Consider the following 13,649-nt stretch of genomic DNA (forward strand, 5'->3'; position numbering starts at 1 on the left):
TTTGTGCTAGATTGATATACAATATTGATGTACAGTTGAAGAAAATAACACTAGCACAGTGTATGAAAAATGAACTGGGTAATGGTACCTCTGTGTAAGGTTGATAGAAGTCGTCTTCATTTAAAAGCAGAGTTTGTCTTACATTGATGGAGCACTTTGCTACTGCAAAGTTGATAGAGTGAGGTTTAACTTAAATTTCTTTGTGAACCAAAAGTCATTTTTGGAAATGTTCTCTATCTGAACATTAGACATTTTTTGCAGCTAAGGTTATTTAATATAGTATTTTGCAGCACTTTCTTACAAGCCCTGTTATTCAGCTTTGTAAAGTGCATTTCTACTAAAAGGCAGCAGTAATATCTTAGGCAACATTAGAAAGTAGTATTAGAAATATATTGGGTGACTTGATCCTAATTTTCTATGACTTATAAATCTCTTCCATGGTGACAGCTTTCTAATGATGTTTTCAGTACACTAACTGTATTAGGGTACAAGACAGAGGCAAAAAATACATTTTATTTCATTATTTTGTGGATTAGCATTTGCAATTGCAATTACTGAACTGCTCACACTAGGGTGAAGAAAGTGCATATGCAATGGGTTAGGTTAACATAAGTTTAGCATCAACTCCTCAGTTAAAAACGCTAATCAATCTGGGAGAAAAGACAGCCTAGATTGCAAAGGTGGCAGGTTTTGTTAGTATACCCACTCTAAGAGAGTGTGCTGCTGGTTATTCAGCCTGCTTTAAAAAATAGGTAGGAAAAATTTGGGAGGCTGAGGCCGGTGGATTGCTTGAACTCAAGAGTTTGAGACCATCCTGAATAAGAATAAGACCCCCATCTCTACTATAAATAGAAACATTAGCTGGGTGTTGTGGTACACCCATAGTCCCAACTACACAGGAGGCTGAGGCAGGAGGATCACTTGAGTCTAGGAGTTTGAGGTTGCTGTGAGCTAGGGTGACACCAATGCACTCTACCAGTGACCCAGTGAGACTGTCTCAAAAAAAAAAAAAAAAAGGTAGGAAAAATACCTACTGAGGGCAGGGGTCCTTTCTTCCTTATGGGCTCCCAACAGTTGTGGAAATGCTAATAAACATTAGCTTTTATTCTACATCTCTCATCTCTTTACCACTCACCTCTGGCTGGGCAGGGACTTAATCACTTCACATTCTATATAATCTTAATTCTGTGAGTCACTATCTCAGATCTTAGTAGCATATATTAATACTAGGGATCAAGTGTAGCTTTAAGAACAGTGGGTACCTTAGAGTTTCTCACAACAGGTGAGCTGTATTGCAAAGTACTGGCCTGTAAATGGAATCCAAACTAGAAATTGATCCCTTATGGTTTAAATGGTTGCCATAACTATGTTAGGAAATTAGTGGAGAGGAAGGAATTGGTCTGTAAGTAACCCATGAAAATAAGTCTTTAATGTAAAATTCTATCACCCTTGGCAATTAAACAAGATTTGAAACGTGAATGTAGGAAGTGATGATATTCCCCAAAAGAGTACATTTTTAACCTGATCTATGTTTGTCTGTTTTTCAACAGTTCAAGGCCTGGCAGGCCCCCTAAGCGTTCTTTGGGAGTGTTGCAGGACAATGCCCGCCTTCTGCCCCATGCAGTCCCAGGCCTCTTATCGCCAGGACTTATCACTCCAACAGGTAATAAAATCCATCTGATGATCAGCCTTGTCTCTTCATACTGCCCGACATTTGAAATAAACTAATATTGATCTAACTGCCTTGTCCTTCAGAGATTTTCAAGCTCTACTAGAGGTTACATTATTGAATTTTTTGAGTACTCATGAAAACAACTTTTGTTACTCCAGTGACTCAAATCAAAGGGACATGATTTAAAAAAATAATTGCCATATCCTTGCAGAAAATTCCTTTTAAGGCCTTATTGTATGTTTGTATGTATGTGTACGTTTGTTTGTTGGGCATAGAGAGGGAGCACTGGCTAAAATGGAATTCTCTCAAAATCTCCTTTACGATGTACCACACCTACTTACTTATATGTCTCAATAATATTCTTTTTTCTTTCTGGGGTTCTGGGCATCCATGTATGTTTTCCAAGTTATTATTCTAGGTTAAAAGGTAGAAAGAAAATGTATCCCTGGTAGAGGAGCCTTATGATTAGAAAAGAAAAAGGTGAAAAGGTACAGGCGGTCATTGCCCTGAATGATGTTTTAGTGTTTTTCATTGAACACTGTGAAAACTGGTAAAAAATACCAGTCTCATAAATTAGCAATAAACTTTTTTGATTCCCTAAAAATGTACCTAAAAGTAGACACAAACACTTAAAAATACACTTAATTTTTCTCTAATAAAAACTTTAAAAATCATTAAAGCTATTATATTGTAGAAAATGAATTTATTGACAATGAAATTTTTATATGTACCTTCCATGATACAAAGGTTTATAAAGCACCTACTGTGTTTTGAGTATTAATTCTTAAGTAATAGAAAAATATACTGAGTGGTAGTCCTTGTCACAGTAGAATTAGGGAGAAAGGAATGTAAACTAATAATTGCCTTAAAGTGTGATAGTGGCTAAAATACAAGTACATAAAAGATGCTGTGAGATCACAGAGATGGAAGAAACTACATCAATTTGGTAAGCTTGGAAGTGCTGAGAAAGGTGAAAACTTTGAAGCTATGTCTTGTTTGCTGGGCCTCACAGATGGAGAATCAGGTGAGGAGCATTCCAGGCAGATAGAAGAGTACAGATATACACTGATGAGAATGAGCACAGTATAATAGGGGGAGTAGCAATTAAGTTGAAGAGATTGGAGCAGAGATTTGAGTTGGGAGACTTATAGGTGATGTGGTTAGAATAGAAAGGGGAGGGAAAAGCCAGCTTGTGAAACAAGCTTTTGGTTTACTATGTTAAACAGTTTAATTTTTTTCATATAGGCAAAGTGGTTTACAAAGTGTTTTTCAGGACTTTTCTTGGACATGGACATTGGAGAAATACTTCCAGGCTCCACACTTCTGCCTCAGTTAGAATTTTTTATGTTCTAGTTCACATGATATTTTGTTTTGTTTTGTTAAAAAAAAAAAAGAAAACTTTTATAGGTAAGAGGAACCGTTGCTAAGGAACTGAGCAAATGTTCTAAAAACAGTTGCTGTGGAGGGTAGGGAGCAATGAATGTGGTGAAAGAAAGGTCGGTTGCTAAAGTTCAAGGAGAAATACAGAGAGCCTGAATTAAGTCAAATTCAATAGAATGGAAAAGAGGTTCAGAGTGCTTCAGTAATTGTAATCAATCATATGATAATTGATTAAACATAGTGAGAGGGTGGAGTCTAATATGATTCATGTCTAGCTGGGTATACAAGCTGGATGATGATATCATTAGCTAAGACAATTTAGGAAGAAACTCAGGTTTTGAGGGGAAGAAAATGAATTTGTGACTTTAAGTATTTATAAACAAATTCTAATATGATAAGAAAGTAGCCCTTTGCATATAAATGAGTACAGAAGGGACAATAATATCTGAAATATATCATGCTGCTCAATAAATGATAATCTATTTCTTGGCTTTAAAATACATTGCCAGAGCCTAGAAATAGCACCATGTAAATAATCAACTTTGTATCTCAGTTTTGAGAGAATGCGTAGATGAAACAAAGAAGTGATTTTAAAGTTGCCTTGAAGCTAATCCACTCTTGAGTAAACATTAGTAGCTTATCTGTCAGGGAAAAACTCTAATAGATAGATAGATAGATAGTAGCCTTATAGATATTGTCTTCATTTTTAAGCAAACAATCTATGGTTCAGTGAGTTAAAATTAATTACTTAAGGTCACAAAGCAAATAAATGGTAGAGCAGAGTTTTAAACTCAGATCCTTTTAACTCCTGAGCCCCTCTTCTTTCCTCCTTATCATGATGTCTGTAGTACCTATGAAAAGACAGTTTGAGGCTTTCATCTTCTAATTTACTTGGCATATATGCTTCACCTCCTACAAGATAATGGAGCCTCCTCCCTGAATTGAGGTCTTGGTCTTACCTCCTGCAACTTGGCTTCCTCGCCAAGTGAATCAATAAAACAAAACTCCTCAATTTTTAACTCTTTGTTTATGCCTAGAATGTAATGAAAGAGCTAAGGTTACTGAGGAAAGCCATGAGCACATCTGTTGAAGATACAGGCAGTAGGAAAAAAAAAAGTAATCAGGAGAACATGGAGGAATGTGTGCCTCTTTGCAGTTAAGTAAGTCCCTTTCTTAGTTTACATGAATTCATTTCATATGTCCAAGAATAGTTTACTCACTTATAATCAATGTTAGAAAAAATGCTCTGTGAAGCATGTAGAAACAATTTTGGGATTATGTTCTATTTTGGATTAGACACACTACTTCATTCCTCCATTAGCAAAGATAATTGAGATAGGATCAGTTCTCAATTTAGATATCAGTTAATTTCATATTTCATATTATATGGCATGCATTGCAAATTAAAATGTCATTAATTTTATTTAAAAATACTTTTGAAGAATTCAGTTGATGTTTTTAATGTAATCTATTAAGGGCCTAGAATTATTCTTTTTTTCCCCTCAATGATTATTGAAATGTTTTACAAACCTTTCTGGTTTCACATTATTCTGTTTCAAAATATTTTTTTTTTATTTTAGTGTATTATGAGGGTACAAGTGTTAAGGTTACTTATATTGCCCATGCCCCCCTCCCCCCTTGAGTAAGAGGTTCAAGCATGTCCATTCCCTAAATGTTGCACATCTTACTCGTTGTGGTTGTATATACCCATCCCCTCCTCCGCCCTCCCACCCTCCTGACACACGATAAATGTTACTCCTATATGTCCACTTAGGTGTTGATCCGTTAATACCAACTTCCTGGTGAGTACATGTGGTGCTTGTTTTTCCATTCTTGAGATACTTCACTTAGTAGAATGGGTTCCAGCTTTATCCAGGAATATACAAGAGGTGCTATATCACTGTTGTTTCTTAAAGCTGAGTAGTACTCCATGGTATACATGTACCACATTTTATTAATCCACTCATGAATTGATGGGCACTTGGGTTGTTTCCATAGCTTTGCTCAAAATATTTTTTGTAAAGAGATGACCTTACGTATCGTATATAATTTTATATACAACTGACACATTAACTATTGAAAAGACTCTGCTGCTACCTACTATTTCAGTGTCATATGTGTGGCAAAGTACATTTGAACTCTGCTAGGTTTGCCTAAGCAATGGAATTTGTTCTATGTTTATTAGAATTATTTCTTTTCATTTACAATTTGAAAATTGGGTCTAAAGGTAACAGAATGATCATGGTGTCTCTTTTCAGATATTGTGGTATTTTTGTATATTATTTTTGTCATTAAATTGCGGGATTTTTTCCCTCAGAAGTTGTAAGAAAAAATGCCAGTAAAAGGGTTAAAAATGATTAAGGTATCATTCTTAAATTTATTTAGGAATAGCCCTTCAATTTATAGAGCTTGTCATGTAAATCATTAAAGATGCAGTATTATATTATGCAATATTTTATTTGCATAATATAAAGGTAAAATATTTTCTATTTTTATGTGATTTCATTTTCTTTTGTAATTCATATTTTTGTTTTAATTTTAAAGACATTTATTTTCCTCTTTGTTATATTTCCCCTGCATAATGAAACCTGATTTATTTATTCAAACCTGATTTATTAAAAATTTATTTATTCAAACTCCACTAGTTCAGAGATTCTGGTAATTCAGACTGTAGTTATGCTAAAGTCTCTGGTATTACTAAGAATATCTTATTTAAAAATACAATTTATAAACAAGAAATGTGTATATTTGTGTGTGTTTGTGTGAATGTGTGCATGGATATAGGATAATTAATATTTTGGGGGTGTTATTTAGGTGCTTAAAATCACTTTAGCAAGATCTGTTATGGACATAATCAACATATTAATTACTGATGATTGGCCTTTATTCACTAAGATAGGTCTCTCAGGATCTAATCTTAACAATATTGTCATATATTCATTTAGATATTAGATTTATGTAACTATAGACAGAGTATTAAATAGAGATAGATACGCATCCATTATTTTACTTAACATATTTATTGAACATCTACTCTGCACCAAACAATATAAGAAAACATTATAACACTAAAATAAAATCCATTTGTTATTTAGAGTTTTCCCAAATTTTACCCAGTCTTTTCCTTAGATATCCCAAAATGATGAAGTTTGACTGAATTTTGCATCCATATATTTAAACTACTGATATTCTCATTTCATATGTTTCTGTCTCTGTTTCTATTGTATAATCAATATCTCAATTCCCTGATAGCACATTAATACAAAAATATCCTATTTTCTAGTATTTTATGTAAAATATTTTGGGCTACAGGGTAAAAAAAGAAGAGGGAATATTATTCCCATCTTTCTCTGAATCTCTGCAGAAGTATAAATATCCCTGGATCACACTGAAGGAATGGTCCATGGCCTGTTAGCAACTGAGCTGTATAACAGAAGGTGAGATGTGGATCAGTGAGCAAAGCTTCATCTGTATTTACAGCCACTCTCTATCACTCCATCTCCTGTCAGATCAGTGGTGGCATTAGATTCTCATAGGAACATGAACCGTACTGTAAACTGCAACATGAAAGGGATCTAGGTTGCACTGTCCTTATGAGAATTTAATACCTGATTATCTGAGGTGGAGCCAAGGCAGTGATGCTGGTGCTGGGGAGTGACTGCCGATACAGATTATCATTAGCAGAGAGGTTTGACTGCACAGAGACCATAATAAATCAATTGCTTGCAGACTCATATCAAAACTCTATCAGTCAGCGGCAAGTGACAATATAATAATAGAAATAAAGTACACAATAAATGTCATGTGCTTAAATCATCCCCAAATCCCCCTGCCCCCATCCATGGAAAAACTGTCTTCCATGAAACCAATCCCTGGTGCCAAAAGGGTTGAGGACTGCTGAATTAATCATATGTGTCTTTGAATTTCCCAGAAGATGACTGCTTCGCTTTCCTCAGCTTATGAAGCATTTCAAATAGACAGCTGTGGAATTTGGCCAGAGAGAGATTTAAACTGACAGTTTACAAGAAAGTAATAATGTGCTTCAGATGAAATTCCTGTAGTGTTCATTCCTTAAGAGGTAGCAGATTTTCAAGTTGTTTTTTTTATTCTATCTGTATGGTGGCAAACATTTTTTAAGAATGTCAGCTATCATTCAACACCCTTGGTAACTAAGCCTGTGAAGATCCAATGCAGTAACAGTACCTACAACAACAGGATTAGCAGTGCCAAAAGTAGAATTATGCCTAGTCTTCACAATGTGATGTCAACTTAATGGTATAATATTAATATAATGCAAAATTAGCCTGATAGCATCATTGGAATCAGTATCTCTGTTTTCACAATGCTTTTCATGCTCTCACTCATTTAGTTTGGATGATAAGAAGTGGTTCTAAAGGGAGGTCCTAGGCCATTCTGAGTGTAAAAAGGAGCGATCAAGCCCTCATTCAGGGAAAATAAACCAACCTTTGTGATGATTGACTTAAAACATGTCTATTTCTATAACTCTCTGTGGGTTTTTCAATGGGCAATATTGTAAAGCACACGTCATGTCACATAAAGAGTGTTTTTTATGTCATTGCATTTTCTTTAAGTTATTTCTTGTCTGCTCATGAAGAATTGTTGGCCTAATAGGAGCCAGAAGTTGAATTACTAATATTTCTAACATAGAGTGGAGTTTAGACTAATATGCATTTGCAGTTTCTTTACTAAATAAAAAGCTGAAATATGTCAGTTTAATAAATAGAGCTTCATTCATTATATTAGCTAAATCTAGGTTTCTCAAACTCTGTTTTCTGTGTTAATGTCTGTCAGTGCTCTTTATTTGATTTGTAATATAATTATTTTACTTTAAAAACATCTCCACCTGATTTTGTAAGCTTCTGCCAATGATTGCTGTCCTGCATGGTTTGCTTATAGAGCAAAAGCCATTGCTTATTTCTGATGTAGGTGGAGGAGAGAAATTTAAGCAAACCTTACAGGATGATGGTGATGGTGATGGTGATAATAACACAGTGATTATAATCTATGCAGTGTTTTATAAAACACTCCTATATCTTTAATATGTGTATATGTGTATTCATGTAGCTCAACTTTAAGTTTAAAAAGAATTGTTTTCAATTGTTTTCTCATTTGATCCTCTCAGCAGTCGTGTGAGATTAACATTATTAATATTTCTGATTAACAGACGAAGAAAATGAGTTTTCAGGAAGTTCAATAACTTACCAGAAATCTCAGAGACAGTAAGAAGTGTAGCCAGAATTTCAAAGCCCAGGTCTTCTGATCATAAATACCATTTTTCCCAAATATGCTGAACTATCTTTCACACAAAAACTGGTTATTAAAAATTGAGACTATGAATTTTCAGGGTCACATCAGAACTGCTTAAGTTAAATATAAGAGATCAAATGTTTGGTGTTTCAGAAGTAGGAAATCCTTGAAATAATCCATCTTATTAATGGTGATCACATAACTTCAATAACATAAAACTTCGATTTTCTTTTTTGATGATTCTTATAGTAGTTTACAGCCTGGGGCAGATAATATAAAAATGGTTGGAGATCATTGGTATTATTATGTGTGGATATATAGTTCTTCCTTCTAAGAGGTATGGAAATGATCTTCTGAATGACTGCAACCTACTTTTAGAGTAGAGAAAGGTAGCAGTTATAAATTGTTCCTTGTGACAATTCTTCAGTGAATTACTTTGATACATATGGCTAATGAATCAATATGATTAAGTTAATGGGAAATACAAGTGTTGCCAAACTCCACTAGTCCAGTTGTAATGTTGCTCCACATTTGCAGTTCTAGCTTCCCTCTGTGTTGAGAGGATCACTGATGCCTACACACTGTCATTGTGATAAATGATATATCCCACAGTGCCCTGCTTTCCATCTGGTCCATCCTTAAACCATCCCCAAATGAGAGATCACTTATAAAAATCACATAATCACGAGCCAAGTCTACTGGATTATAGAAAGATATTTCTAACTTCAGTGCCCATCCTCCAACCCCATTTCCCCCATCATACACAAATTACATGAAATGAAATACACAAATACTCAACTCTTCACTTACTAGTTGTGTTACTCTTTCAATGTCTGCTCTTTATGCTGGTTTGCTTTGTTCCTGGGGAGAAAGAACATTCAAATACCACAATAAAGCTTTCCATTATATAATATGTCTGACAAATGATAAGCTGTCTTGTCACTACCCTATTGTACTGTATATAGTGGATGGCTATACTGAATTATCCCATTATACTAAAGCATGCAGTTCATCAAAAGATATTCTGTATACTTATTAAACAAAATACACGGAGTATCAGTCATCCAAGGAATCCTGCAGAGCAAAATTCATTTCCTATCATTTTCTATTAAAGGGACAAAAGGTAGTAAGATTTAGCATCTACAGGCATCATCTGCATATTGTGACTAAAAGTGGGTAACAAAAAAGTAGCCTTGATACTTACAATTCACCTTTAAAAGCTTAATAATCCATAAAGTATCTTGCCTTTATCATCAATCAATGGTTGAGGAATAGAGATTGGTTACTGCAGTAGTAGTGGTAAAAATGTTTTGTGTGATTTCTTTGCTCCTTTGCTTGCAATGTATAAACCCTGGATCACGTTTTGAGCTCATTTCAGTTTACATTAAATGTAGGAAAAATTCTAAGAATTCTCAAAATGTCACATTTTTATCACACATTTGTACACATACCTGAGTCAATGTAGACAATGCCCAAACATAGAGATTAAAAATGTTATTAATACATATTTTTCTCCCAAAGTGCTCTTCTTTAACCCTTTTAATGTACACCTGAAAGTGCTAGGGGAGAATGCTTTTTAAATTATTCTGTAAGATCAGTCTGGGTTTGCTCTCATGACAGTTTCTTTGGCTGTGCGAAAGTTGTTAGTTTGATCAGGTCTCGTTTACTTACTTTTGTTGTTGCCGTGATTACCTTTCGGGTGTTCTTCATAAATTCTTTGCCAAGGCCAATGTCTACAGGAGTATTTCTAATGTTTTCCTTTAGAATTCTAATAGTTTCACACCTTAGGTTTAAGTCTATTACCCAGTGTGAATTGATTTTTGTGAGAGATGAAAGGTGTTGATCCTTTTCAGTCTTCCATATGTGACTATCCAGTTTTCCCAGCACCATTTATTGAATAAGGATTCTTTTCCCAAGGGTTTGTTTTTGTCTGCTTTGTCAAAGATTAGATAGCTATATGAGGATAATTTTATCTCTGTTCTGTTCCACTGGTCAATATCCCTGTTCTTGTGGCAGTCAAAAGTTGTTTTAATTACTATAGCCTTGTAGTATAGTTTGAAGTCTGATAAATTGATACCTCACATTTTGTTTTTATTGCCTAGGATTGCTTTTGCTATATGGGATCTTCTCTGGTTCCATGTGAAGTGTAAAATTATTTTTTCTATATCTGTGAAAAATGATGGTATTTTAATAGGGATTGCATTGAATCTGTAGATCACTTTGGGAAGTATAGACATTTTAACAATGTTGATTCTGCCAACCCATGAGCATGGTATGGTTTTCCACCTATTTATGTCCTCTGCTATTTCCTTCCTCAGTGTTTCATAGAGAGCAAACAGATAACCTACAGAATGGGAGAACATTTTCATGTGCTACACATCCGATAAGGGCTGATCACTAGAATCTATTTAGAACTCAGGAAAATCAGCAAGAAAAAAAATCAAACAACCCTATCAAAAAGTTGGCAAAGGACATGAACAGAAACTTTTCAAAAGAAGACAGAATAATGGCCAACAGACATATAAAAAGATGTTCAATATCTCTAATCATCAGGGAAATGCAAATCAAAATTACAGTGAGATATCACTATCCCCAGTGAGAATGGCCTTTATCAAAAAGTCCCCAAACAATAAATGTTGGCCTGGATGCCAAGAGATAGGAACACTCATACACTGCTGGTAGTAATGCAAACTAGAGCTACCACTGTGGAAAGCAATATGAGATATCTCTTTGAGATACCTCAAAGAGATACAAGTAGATCTACCATTTGATCCAGCAATCCCATTACTGGGAATCTACTCAAAAGAATGAAAGACATTCTCTAAAAAAAACACATCTGCACTTGAATATTTGTAACATCACTATTCACAATTGCAAAGATGTGGAAACAACCCAAATGCCCATCAATACGTGAGTGGATTAATAAAATGTGGTATATGTATACTATAGAGTACTATTGAGCTCTAAGAAACAATGGTGATATAACACTTCTTGTATTATCCTGAATTCAGCTGGAACCCATTATAGTAAGTGAAGTATCCCAAGAATGGAAAAATAAGCACCACATGTACTCACCATCAAATTGGTTTCACTGATCAACACCTAAGTGCACATATAGGAATAACTTCTATTAGGCATCAGGCAGATGGGAGAGGGGAGGAGGGCATGGGTATACATACATAATGAGTGTGATGTGTGATGGGCACCATCTGGGGGATGGACACACTTGAAGCTCTGACTCGGAGGGGGAAGGGGGCAAAGGCAACATACATAACCTAAACTTTGTGCCCCTATAATATGCTGAAATAATAATTTAAAAAATCAGTCTGGGTTAACAAATCATATTTCTCACATGATGACTAGAAATTAAAATTAAAATTCCCAAACTTTAAATGACACCATAAAAAGGGGCAGTTAAACTCTGACTTAGTTTTCTCTATGCTCTGAATCTTCAATAGTAATGATGCTTTCTTTTTCAGTACTGTTATTTGTGTAATCCGAGGACCAACAAAGAATAACTTTCTTTTTAATCATATAAAATATCCTATCTCCTTTGCACTCTGTGTAAAGGTACATGAAGTTACTTAAACAACTGTGATAAAAGTAACTCAAGTGGCTGTAACTGGATAGCAATGAACATTAAATTGAAGCCAGAGTAAGAAAGGAGGGAGTGTTTCTCATACAGCACCAACATTAGATTAAAAGGGGGCAATTATTAATAATGAGTTGATAGATGTCTGTCTGTATTTATTTTAGAAAGACTAAGAAAGGACCTTGTTAAAAAGTACATTCTCTTTAAAAAGTTTTGTTGAGGTATAATTGGCATGGAATAAACTGTATATTGAATGTACAATTTGATAATTTTTAGATATATGCACACCCATGAAACCATCACCACAATCAAGATAGTGAGCATATACATTTCCCTAACTTTCCTTGTGCTCCATCCTCCTTCCCTGTCTGCACTTCCTTCTTCAAACTCCTGGACCGAGGCAACTACTGATCTGCATTCTGTCACTATAGACTGTATTTTCTAAAGTTTTATATAAAAACTGTATATGGAGAATGCCTTATTTTTTTGTCTGACTTTTTTCACTTGCCTTGATTATATTGAGATTCTAACTTATTTTGTGTATCAAGAGTTCATACATTTTTTATGTAAAATTGGTATATTTTATTTTATGTAAATTACACCTTAAGAATCTGTATTTCAACTATTTTTTCTTTTATTTCATTATATTATGGGGGTACAGATATTGTTAGGGTTACATGTATTGCCCCTGCCACCCCTCCTCCCCCATCATGCCAGCACTTCAAGCATGTCCAACCCCCAGCTGGTGCGCACCACACCCATTATGTAAGTATACACCCTTCCCCTCCTCCCACCCACCTGCCCACCACCTGATAAAAGTTTTTATTCTTTTTTCTTTTATTTTTTGGCATTTTGGTTACCCTGTATATCTTTGCCTCTCCCTAAGAAGGGTTAGGGGTATTACCTTCCCCCCCCCCCCACAATGCTCACCACATCCCTAGGATGTGGGTCTCCCCACCCCCTGGAATCCCTGGTGAGTACTACCACCATTTGAGCACCACAGTTTTAATCAGTCAGTACCAATTTGATGGCGAGTAGATGTGGAGCCCATTTTCCTGGTCTTGTGTCACCTCACTTTGGATAACAGGCTTAAGCTTAATCCAGGATAGCATAAACGGTGCTAGCTCACTGTTGTTTCTTAGAATTGAGTAATATTCCATAGTGAGCATATACCACATTGTAATTATCCACTTCTGGATTGACGGGCACTTGTGTTGTTTCCATGACCTTGCAATAGTGAATTGTGCTGCGATAAACATTCAGATGCAGATGTCTTTATAATAGAATGTCTTATGCTTTTTTGGGTAGATGCTTAATAATGCTATTGCAGGATCTAGTGGTATTTTTATTTTTAGCTGTTTGAGGTATCTCCAAATTTTTTTTCCACAAAGGTTGTAGTAATTTGCAGTTCCATCAGCAGTGTAAGAGTGTTCATGTCTCTCCACATCCTCGCCAGCATTTGTACTGGTATTCTTTGTAATATCTTCATGGAACCATTTATTGAAGAGGGATTATTTTCCCCATTGTATATTTTTGTCTGCTTTATCAAATATTAGGTTACCATATACTGAAGGTTTCATCTCTGGTATCTCAGATCTATTCCACATATCGATACTTCTGTTCTTCTGCCAGTCCCAGGCTGACTTAACTATTATTGCTTTATAATACAGCTTGAAGTAAGGAAGACTGATACCTCTCAGTTTGTTCCTACATTTTTATAGCTGAGTAGTAAGTATT

The 13,649-nt window shown here is 35.1% G+C and overlaps 1 protein-coding gene across 1 annotated transcript in view; it reads left to right on the forward strand.

The window, feature by feature from the left end:
- Window positions 1–1,545: 1,545 nt before the first annotated feature.
- Window positions 1,546–13,649, forward strand: part of LOC105882300 (dachshund homolog 2) — a 408,214-nt gene continuing 396,110 nt past the window's right edge. The window contains exon 1 of the mRNA XM_075999087.1: window positions 1,546–1,663. The gene's annotated coding sequence lies outside the window, so the exon portion shown is untranslated. The remainder of the gene's footprint in view (window positions 1,664–13,649) is intronic.

Source organism: Microcebus murinus, chromosome X (assembly GCF_040939455.1).
Source record: "Microcebus murinus isolate Inina chromosome X, M.murinus_Inina_mat1.0, whole genome shotgun sequence".
In the NCBI taxonomy this organism is placed as follows: domain Eukaryota; kingdom Metazoa; phylum Chordata; class Mammalia; order Primates; family Cheirogaleidae; genus Microcebus; species Microcebus murinus.